The following is a 6,655-nucleotide window of genomic DNA, read 5'->3' on the forward strand; positions in this document are numbered from 1 at the left end:
ACAGTACCCCTCCATGCAGCCAGCTGGCTGTTTTGAAGATCGATGTCAATAAGCGGCTCCTCACGCTTACCTGCTCTTTGTTTGGAGCCAGGGGCACACACTGACTCCTCCACACCAGCCCAGTGGCAAAGAGAGCAAGAGTATCTGCTGCTAATGGGTGCAACAAAGATTACCAATTGATGCTGGAAGCTGTTTTTGCCATAGAAAAAGCAGGGAGGTAGGGACAGGTAAAGGAGATTCATTTGTGGGGAGGGCTGCTGGGGCCCCTGGATGCCTGCCCTGCTCTAGTCCTGAAGGGACCACTGCTTTAAGTCTTCAGTTTATGCCATATGGGGCCTGATAGAACAAAGGTCTCAGGAACCGGCTGGTGGCAACCAATGAAGTTCTCTCCATATTAGTGATGGAGGTTCCCAGTGAACTGCCCCAGTTAAAAGTCTTGCAGCCACATTCTGTACCAGCTGCAGTTTCCACCCAATCTTTAAGAGTGGCTCCAGATACAACACAGAGTCTCTCCCAACCTGGTGCCCTCCAGATGTTTTAGACTACAATTCTCTTCACACATCATGTGAACAGAGTGCATGGCCTCCTCCTGCTCACATGATCAGGGGACTTTCCAAGGGCACTGTCTGTGATGTGTCAGGGAAGGTCGACTAGGACAGACAGACTGTGCAGGCCAGGTGAGCTACAAGAGTGCCTTGGTACGGCTGGCTGAGGAGTCGAGGAAAAGCCAGGGGGCTCTGGAGTTTGGGGAAAGAGGCCACCACTGCTGCTGTTTAGCTTATGCCATCTGAGGTGGCTATCCCACTCTGCCTAATAGTAGGGCCAGTCCAAGCACACACCCTGACTGCACACCCACCACACACACAGTCACCCTCCACCTCAAACAGCATGCAGCACACATGGGCAGATACTGAAAGACAGGAGCCAGGCACAAAATCAAGCACCATGCGTGCCCCAGAGATGCTAGTGCGCATCCATGCGGGTGCCTTAGGCCAGGGTGTCCCTGGGGATGGCCACCCCGAACCACCACCATCTCCTCCTCCCCTACCCCATAGTTCTTCCCGCCAGAGGTGGTGGGACTTCCCCCAGTACAGGCAGCCCCTTCACCCTGCCCAGCCTCCTGCAAGGCACAGAGGAGGGGAGTCATTGCAGGAGTCTCTGGTGCCACTTGTTATGATAGGCCCTTGAACTTCCTCATGAGCAGAGCTCACTAGAAATCCAAGTCCCCAAAAGAGAGCACCAGGACCTTTTGCTGGAGTTACCCGCACCTCACCCCCACAGCATGTATAATTTCACCCTTAACCCAATAACACATACACTGAAAGTAAAATAAAGAGTGGTTTTATTAAGAGAAGGAACAAGGGAAACATATTGCAGTATACAATTGCAGCTTTCTAACTATTACTCATTTGTTTGTTCAGCAACGCTGGATAGACTAAAGCAAAGAGACTAGCTCTATGAACACTTTCACATTAAGCTCACCCACACAGAGAGAAAAAAGGAAAGAAAAGGCCCAGAAGTTGCATATAGTTGCTGCAAGACTAAGGCTGAGAGAGAGACTTTCGTATCTAGCCCAATGAGCAAAAGATCCACCCTTTGTAACCAGCGCCAGATTTGAAAGATCTCACTCAAGATCCTTAGCTCTGAAATTGTCCCAAAGATGCTAGCGTGCGTTGATAAGAAAAGCAGTTGTTGGAGCCCTCCAGAAGAGGAACTGCCCTCCCCTTCTCACTCCTCATGTTTTATACCTTTTCCTAACTAAACTGACCCCAAAGTAAATGTCATCAGGAAGGTGTGAACCCACTCATTTCCTGATAAGTTCCCAGATAATAGGTGTGATCTCCCTGCTGTAGATTCCTGATGATTCCTCAAGGTTAAGATCATCATAATCCTTGTGTAAAACAGTTTCTTTGTTTGACAGGAGTTTATCCTGTCTCCTCCGAAGGCTTAGAAATGCACAACACCTCCTAGTTTGAAAGGAGCTATTCTGTCTCCTCCTGATGGCCTAGATTATCATAAGCATTTCCTTTGTTTGAAAGGAGCGCCTATTCTTACTGGGTGACAAATCCCAAATTTCCATGGGAGTCAGGGAGTCTATACCTTCAGGCATTGCAAGATATGTACTCAGAGGTCACAGAGGGGCTGTTTCCCAGGAATCTTTGCTGTTGTAGGCCTTTTCAAACTCTGGTTCACTGAGATGAATCAAAGATTAAAAATTCCCAATATTTGATTCCTCATAACACACTCGGCTATGTCAGTACACATCTCCTGGAGGGCCTCCTAGTGGCAGCTACCACCACCCCATCCACCATACCCTGGAGACTTCGAATGGATGCCAATATTGCCCACAGCTGTGTTGCCCCTTCCCCAGTGCCAATGTCGGCATCCGTTTGGAGTGTCCAGGGTATGGTGGATGGAGTGGTGGTGGCTGCCACTAGGAGGCCCTCCAGGAGATGCATACCGACATAGCAGAATGGCTGCAGAGGACTCTGCAATGACTCCCCTCCTCTGTGCCTGGGAAGGGCCCCCGGGTGCTGGCAGGCATGCGCGACTCACTACCTGGGGTCAGGCACAGCTGGAATGGTGGTGCCACTCTGACTCCCACAGATAGAAACTCAACAGACAGCAATGTGTGCCAGAGGTATGATGCCCACAGCTGGGGCATGCGTTGCCAGTAGGGTGGCATCTGCTGCCATGTTTGTGTATGTTGTTTCCCCTTTGGGCTCCTCATCAGGGGGCGCCTGGTCTGGCTGCTCCTGGGGGACAAGTGCTCAGTACTTCCCACCTGGAGTGCTCCTCTGCATATTGCTGGGAGCTTCCTTGAGCTTCGCTGGCATCACTGTGCACCTCCAGGGCAGGTTGGACACTGGGAGCCCCACCCCCGCTCGCCCACCCACCCACCGCTCCACCTATGCGCACCAGTTAGGGAATCCTTCTCAGATCCACAGGAGGCCTCTGCCAGCAGGATCAGGCTGAGGATCTCGATGGGCACACTGCCATAGCAGTCTGGAGTCAGTGTGGCTGCCAGCCAGACAATGGTCACCCACAACAGAGTGCCTACTACCAGTGGTCCGACCAGACCCCCTGTAGGTGGCCGGAATTTGCCTGCGCAGCCTCCATCTCATCATCCCACGTGCAGGGCCCCAGAGGGAAGCAGAGTCTTCCAAGCGCTCCCAAGGCCATGGAGCCACGCCAAAGCTGAGATGGGTGTGTGAGGAATGTGACTTCCTGCTGGTTCATAAGCTGCAACACCTATAGATCCCATCAGGAGACGCTCCCTCCTCCCTAATGACACGTCTTCACTGACAGGCAAGGCCACCTGGCGAGGGAGTTCTTTGGCCCATGAAGACATGCCGCCACCAGCTATCGACTGCACACTCCCACCCTCCCCACCAGCTGTGGCCTATAGGTATATTCGTAAACCACAACGTTTTTGACTATAATGAATTTATTTATTGTTAGATTTATATCCCACCCTTCCTCCCAGCAGGATCTCAGGGCGGCAAAGAAAAGCATTAAAAACACTTTAACGCATCATAAAAACAGACCTTAAAATACATTATTTATTTATTTATTTATTTGATTTATATCCTGCCCTTCCTCCCAGCAGGAGCTCAGGGCAACATTAAAAGAAAACATCTTTGAAAACACATTTTGTAAAAAGCTTTCAAGACATCATTTTTTTAAAAAAAAATGATTAAAAACGTGTTTTTTTTAAAAAAAGGTTTTAAAACATCTTAAAAAGCAATTCCAACACAGACGCAGACTGGGATAGGTATCAACTTAAAAGGCTTGTTGAAAGAGGAAGGCCTTCAGCAGGTGCCCAAAAGATAACAGAGATGGCGCCTGTCTAATATTTAAGGTGAGGGAGTTCCACAGGGCAGGTGCTGCCGAGGGTGCCTTGGCTGTTCCAGGCGCCTCCCCTGGATTGGCGGCAGGAGTGTCATGGAGACCCTTCAGCAGTGGTTCCTGAGGCAGCTGCTGCGCCAGCATCGCCACCTCAAGAGATCCAAGGAGCCTGTAGGGGGCAAAGGGGGGAAAGGGACCATCCCCATAGAGCCCTCCCTAGGTCACAGACAGGCTGCCTTAACACAGCAAGCATGCCCATGGGCCTGGGAGGAGCCCCCGAGTGCTGGCAGGCACATGCAACTCAAATCAGACCAACAGGAATCCAATATCCATTTACATCAAGTGTTACAGTTCATAACTTTACAGTTGTTTAGTTGCCAAAGGGGTGCAATGTACTGTACCTAATGCTCCTTTTCACCCTTAAATCAGCACTTATGGCCAACAGATGTCCACACCGCCAAGAGACTAAATATGTATATTTGGGGGGGGGGTTCATAGCAAATGTAAATTAAAGGTGGATTTTCAGTTGACCTTCAAAAATTGAGGGATGTGTATTTCAGTTTTCTTGTGAATCCTGCTATATTCCATCTACCCTACTGGGCATGACATAGAGATGTAATCTGGGCAAAGTGAGATGTAATTCATGAGAATTTCCTCCCTTTCCATTTGGGCATCTCCAGACTAGCAGCATTTTTGGGAGGTATTCAAGTGCAAATTGAAACTTTACATTTGCACAAGTAAGGTAGATTAAGGTGTTTTCCCAATACCAAATTCACTTTGAAAAAGAATCAGACTTCTTGCAGTTTGGAAAGTGATGGGGAGATGCATTGAAAAGTGTGGGAGAAAGAAAGGATCAATGGGAAGATGTGTAATTGGGATGTATGGAGGACGAATGCTCATGGTCATGTAACCGCCCTGCAAATAAATCAGAATGAATGCTCAGTAAAGACCAGATGCAATCAAAACTCTTTGTAAGCTTTGTCCAAGCAAATCAGGATTAACGTTCAATAAATAGGTTTTCTACAGCAGGGCCGCTTAGAAGGGCAAGTACGAGAGGTGCAGATGCCCAGACGTCCAGCAGAAGGACCCGTACAGTTGCCCAAATGTGCCATTGCTGTTGCACCCTGTGTCACTGGAATGGCGGAGAGGAGAGAAATGTTCACTGTGTGTGTCACAACTGATGTGTTATTGTTATTCAGCCTCTTGGTGTGTTAGAGTTTTTCCCTAGGTAAATTCAGCAGTGCGGGTGGTGGTATAGTTGATTGTAGCAGCAATATGTAGGGAGGAATAGTCAACTGCTTTCTACCCATGGTGGAGGAAAAAATGGGGTGTGGGGGAGTGGTTACTGCTGGCTCGCCTCTTTTCCATTTTTTCATAACAACAGTCCTGTGTGGAAGGTTAGGCTGAGAGACAGTGACTAGCCCAAGGCCACCCAATGAGCTTCATGACCGAGTTATTATGAGGTATAAATAAATGACCACAACAAACTAACACAGTACTTGCTTTTTAACTATTTAAATCTTGACTTTATCCCAGCAAGAGCATCCAAATTGCGGCAAAACTTCGATGTTTTTAACCCCTCCATTTGAAATACAATGTGTGGTCTGACACTGAACGTACTATTGTCAGCCTAAGCACAGCAGATGAAAGCCCAACAGCAACACATCTCACTAACAAGTCATGAAATTTGATATCTTTACATGAATTAGGGTTGGCGCTGGAGGACAGCAGGACTCTTGTGCCTTTTACAGTTATCTGGCAGGCGGATATGAAACAGAGGAGGCTTTTCCAAGTGTGGAACTACAATTATGGGGAAAGCTTCACCGGTTGGTATTCTGTGTGTAGGGCGTTGTATCATTTGGGCATGGCCCCTGATTTATTTTTGGGCCCACCAACTCCTTTGGCACAAATTTGCAAATGACATACAGTGCATGCAATTTTCATGCACAAATCTGTGTCTTTTTTGTGAGTCCCGCAAAAGGCCCCGATCAACACTGCATACTGGGCCCAGAAAATCCTGTTGTCACCCACCAACTGAAAGAGCCCTTAATCCATTTTAATTATCCATTATTGGATCTGAGCTACAGCGTTTGACTACAAAGTACATACCTAATTGCTCTCATTGCTTTCAAAAATACTGCGGCCATACTACCCTGAACACACCTGATCTCATCTAATCTCAGAAGCTAAGCAGGGTCGGGCCTGCTTAGTACTTGGATGGGAGACTGCCTGGGAATACTGGGTGCCATCAGCTTAGAGGTTGGCAAAGGTAAACCACCTCTGAACACCTCTTACTGTCGGGACGCAGGGTTGGGGTCCCAGGGATTTAGATCAATGGAATTCACAAGAACTAGAGAGAAGGGAGGGGGCCACTTCGCCCAAGTGGAGCGAAGACGAAGCAGAGGAAATTCCAGAGATAGAGTTACCTAGCAACGGGGACTTGAGGGTTTTACAGTTGCAAAATCTCCCCTGGAGGTTCCCACGCCTCCGCTGCTCCGAAGCTCAGAACAGACGGGGGAAGAGGGAGGGCTGCTCCAGACAGAGAAGCCTGAAGAAAGTTCAAAGCCTGCCCCCTCCCTTTCCCCCGTACCAGAGTCGGAGACTTCAGAAGAGGAGGGGCCCATGCTTCCCCCGTCGCCGCGTACTCGAAGACAGTTGAAGAGACAGAAAGTGGGGGGAGAAGGAGGGTGGCAACTGAGGATCCGGTAAGGAGGAGCGAAAGGCTCCGCGGCCGTTTGCCCCCTTCTTAAGAAACAGGCGGGAAAGCAGTTCCTTGCTCTGTCAACTTTCTTCCACGTCGCAGGAT

General features: G+C 49.0%; 1 pseudogene; it reads left to right on the forward strand.

Annotated features, from left to right (window-relative positions):
* Positions 1–5,985: 5,985 nt before the first annotated feature.
* LOC133382523 (5S ribosomal RNA) lies at positions 5,986–6,103 on the forward strand (annotated as a pseudogene).
* Positions 6,104–6,655: the final 552 nt, after the last annotated feature.

Source organism: Rhineura floridana, chromosome 3, assembly GCF_030035675.1.
Source record: "Rhineura floridana isolate rRhiFlo1 chromosome 3, rRhiFlo1.hap2, whole genome shotgun sequence".
NCBI lineage: Eukaryota > Metazoa > Chordata > Lepidosauria > Squamata > Rhineuridae > Rhineura > Rhineura floridana.